This window comes from Amblyomma mixtum, chromosome 3 (genome assembly GCF_055824585.1).
Source record: "Amblyomma mixtum isolate Tamu chromosome 3, ASM5582458v1, whole genome shotgun sequence".
Classification (NCBI taxonomy): domain Eukaryota; kingdom Metazoa; phylum Arthropoda; class Arachnida; order Ixodida; family Ixodidae; genus Amblyomma; species Amblyomma mixtum.
Genome location: NC_143014.1, coordinates 87675272 through 87679129, shown reverse-complemented (window position 1 = coordinate 87679129; position 3858 = coordinate 87675272). Strand labels below are relative to the sequence as shown.

The 3858-nt window shown below is 44.6% G+C and overlaps 1 long non-coding RNA gene across 2 annotated transcripts; it reads right to left on the bottom strand.

The window, feature by feature from the left end:
- Window positions 1-1399: 1399 nt before the first annotated feature.
- LOC149350843 (uncharacterized) lies at window positions 1400-3577 on the bottom strand. Of its 2 annotated transcripts, XR_016290463.1 has the most exons (5): window positions 3376-3577; window positions 2677-2733; window positions 2413-2564; window positions 2132-2296; window positions 1400-1759 (listed from the first exon to the last, which is right to left on the bottom strand). It is a non-coding gene; the product is annotated as an uncharacterized LOC149350843 (long non-coding RNA). The 2 variants fall into 2 exon arrangements; XR_016290462.1 differs by having other exon boundaries at window positions 2677-3573.
- Window positions 3578-3858: the final 281 nt, after the last annotated feature.

Below are 3858 nucleotides of genomic sequence, written 5' to 3'. Positions count from 1 at the left end.
AAGCTGCAGAACACTGGTTAGGAACTAGCTACCACCTATCATTTGAAGTCTAAACTTGTCCCCAGTGCAGTGTAATTCTACATTCAAATCAAGGTGTGGTTGATTTCTGCAATGCCTTCGGCAGGGACCGAACCAATTCGCCAGACGAAGCTTTGCGCCACTTGGTTTTGCGTGACAAGCTGTCCGCCGAATGCTGCCTTTTCTGCACAACAGCGGTGTCGTGAGTGTGAGAGATCAAAGGCTACATGCAAGCACACCCCACGTTCACCGCTGGCCCATGTCTGGTGGTTTCGCAGCGCCAGCGCTCCCAACAGGTGTCCGAGGCCACACAGCTACCAGACTCCGCATGTGGAAAGTTATCGCATTAGCTCCGTTAGGAGAAGTGCCACTTGCAGGGGCACGACGCGTTATTAAATACATCAAATGTTTTGGGGAATGGGAATTCGGTAAACGGGAACAGTTGTTCGGTACATCTGGGATCAATTGTACTTGATAGCTAGCTGAACAATCATTGAATAGTGTGATTCACATTTGTGAAATGCCTGGTGAAAGCTGTTCTGTAGCCTTGCCAATCTATGAGCCAGGCTGAACTGACCTTATGGGTGCAACATTGTTGCGCCAGTTTTTTTGTTTACACTTTCTGACAAGGGCAATGTCACACTGGATATTAAACATAGAACTTTGTGTTAGGCTTTCAGGTTGACAGAATTGCATTAAATGAAGAACAAGGATAGAAAATCCTAGCTGAGTCTTGCTGAAAGCATTTCAGACCGTTTCTAGCAGTAAATGGTAAGCAAACGTGACATGCATCATTTTAATGTACATCTTGGGCCTTGCATGTCTGGGGTTTTGCACAGTGGTGTAGGTGAACAGACATTCTGCTTTTGCGATGTTCTTGTGCCCTGGTCTCATGCGGGGCCCATGCGTTAGTACGTGGCTCACAAAAAATAGCCAGTGCGTCACGAAGACCCGGCTTGTCTTAATACCCACAAAACACAAAAAGCGCTAATAGACGTCTAAAAAAAGTCTCGGAAAAAAAAGCTTGACATCTAGAAGAAGTTTCATCTAAGCAGTGTTTTAGACTTAGACGTTTACTAGCCCTCTATTAGCTCTGCTAACGCTACGCTTGTATACGGCTAGAAAACTTCTGAGGTAGATCTTTTCTAGAATTTTTTTAGACGTTCCTTTTTTTTCCGAAATCGGTGCCTGTAATATCTTACGCATTTCAAGACTGATTTTTAGTGCTGCCTTTAAACCCTCTAAATCTTTAAAAATGTTACAGTTCATTTTTCTGGTATACACTCAAAAATGAACTCAAAGCTGATTTGCAATGACCCGAACAATAAGCCCACGTTACAAGGGATGTATGGCTGTAGTAATGATCCATAAATGCATGTGCTAGCACACTTTTCAGTCACTGCGTTACTCTTTATTGAATCCAGTGCATACAACCACACAATAAAAGAAAGAAAGACCAGGAAATTAATGTTAGAAGCCATGGAGAATGTAGCTTCACTGGTTTGGCTGACATTACAATGGTAAGCACTTGGATGAAGAAGTGTCGAGCAGCAACCAATTGTTAAATCAAAAATTCATTTGGCCCCAGGCCTTGTTCACAACTAATGCGTTGATGATCAAGTTGCTGTGATGTGGATGGCAATGAAGAGCTCGCTAGGTGTTCCAAACATCGCTTTTCTTGCAAGGAGGATACCAACTAGACGGTAACAAGGGGAAGTCAAATCCAGCTCTGTTCAGCAGCCTGCAGAGGTGAAAAATTAATATTAGAGTAACCAAAAGCAGTCAGTCAGGTGCATGTAGAATGGCCAATGAGGAATCGGAAGCAAGTAACACCAGGAAATGGCAAGGAGTGACAGCACAGGCAATAAAATAAGCTAACCAAAAACATATATGCATATGATGTCATTGCAAGCGGCATTTCAGCAGAGTGCTACGGCTCACCATAAACTCAAGAAGTCAATCACTGTGGAGGCCTTTAACAGAAGCAAAATTCAAACAGCGTGCATGGACACTGAAAGCCAAGCAGTCAATAGCAAGTGTACTGCCTTACTGTGATGCACACTGTACCCATAGAACCTCATAAGCTGCATCTTGCAAACAGGCTTTCTCTTACCTGCAAGATGTGGCTGAATCAAAAGTGGTTGATGTTTGACATCTTGTACCGTCGCATGAAAACATAGCAGAGATGCTGCTGTCCTGGTAATGCCTGCTTCACTTCAGTATACACCAGAGATGTGTTAAATCTTGGACCTTAACTTGACAGCCACACAGGGCACATCTGAAAGATAAGACAAATAAAAGTGCATGTGTATAAGGTTCCTAACACTGCATTGCCAAAGAAGCCCTTTCTAATCTGTACGACGAAGCTCAAACAGTGGGCAAGAGATTACTTACACCACTGCACAAGAAGCATTAGTCCAGGTTCCCACCTCAGAACTGAAACAATCTCCAGGCCAAGTCGTCTGAACAACCAAGTACAAGGTGCTGCTATTAATTTGCGTGAAACTAGACCAGGTCCTTGCTCCTCCGGCCAACAGTCGGGAGTTCTAAAGGACAAACAAATAATGGGGCTTGTGGAATGAACATTAGCAAAGAGCCTAGACCTATACAAGAAATCATGAAGTGAAAGAAAGGGTGTCAGCTGCAAAGTGTGCTTACCAAAACTTGAGAAGTTGAGCAGGCAAGGAGGTCCCCTGAAAACCACTGTTGAACAGCCTGTACCCAAAACGAAATGTACACAGTGAAGTAGGGACAGCGCCAGCTGTGCACGGTGCAATGGTTTTCCAAAAAATAAAAGCTGCCATGCCTGCAAAGAGCCGTAGTACTTCACTGCACTGTCAAACAGCCTGCACACATACAGAGCAGCACCACCGAGTAAACTACCTTTGTGCCGGGGCTCTCAATCGCAATGAAATAAAAGCTTGACGCAGTTAAGATAACCAACGCCTTTTTAACGCGAGTTTCACTGACGGCAATCACAGCAAGGAGAATTGGAGCACACAGGTGGCCAGATGAGAGTCCTTGGCAAGAATAAAACCGTGTAGGAAAAAATTCGCGCCTTACCAACGTACGCTTAAACAAAGCTGGTTGGTTTGAAGCTTTGTCACGTTCACCTTGTCATCGCCTTGGTAAAGAAAGCAACTCGCATGCGAGAGCAGCCTAGCTGTATCCACTTAACAAAAGCTCAAATACATGCAAATGCCCTGTTTTAATATATTCAACGCTGCACTTTGGTATGTAAAACACTGGCTGATACTGTTTTGTGTTTTGCAAACCAAAGGTTAAATCAGGCGCGTTAGTGGCTTAGCCGGCAAAGCCGACGCTTTCACCACAGAAGAGAAATGGAAGGTTACTTACTTTTGCGGAAAACCAGGCTCACATCTCAGTGCAACAGTGGTAGTAAACGATACCGCAGAAAAAGGGGAAAATGCAAACTGCAGCGGCGTGCCAACCAGCGCGGAAAAAAGTGCGCAGCGAAACGTACTACAACGTGCGCAGCATTAGCAGCATCCGCTTCGCGCGCGTAGCTATCGCTAGCCTCTGCAACGCCAAATGACCAAATGAAGTACTAAATTTCTAAACGTAAAAATAAACATATCATCAAAGAACCAAAAAACAAACTGAATCTAATACTTTCATGTAAAACTAAGCACTTGAAGCATCCATTTTTTTCTGCTTTAAACGGTTAAAACCACTTTGGCAAACTATCCTGCATCGCCACCGTGCGGAGCGACACAAGCAGCAAGCTGCGGCGTGACTCAAGAAAGATTGCCTCCAAGATACGCCGCCACGAGAAGATAGCGCGCGGGTGATCTGCGCGATAAACCGCGCGAGCGAGCT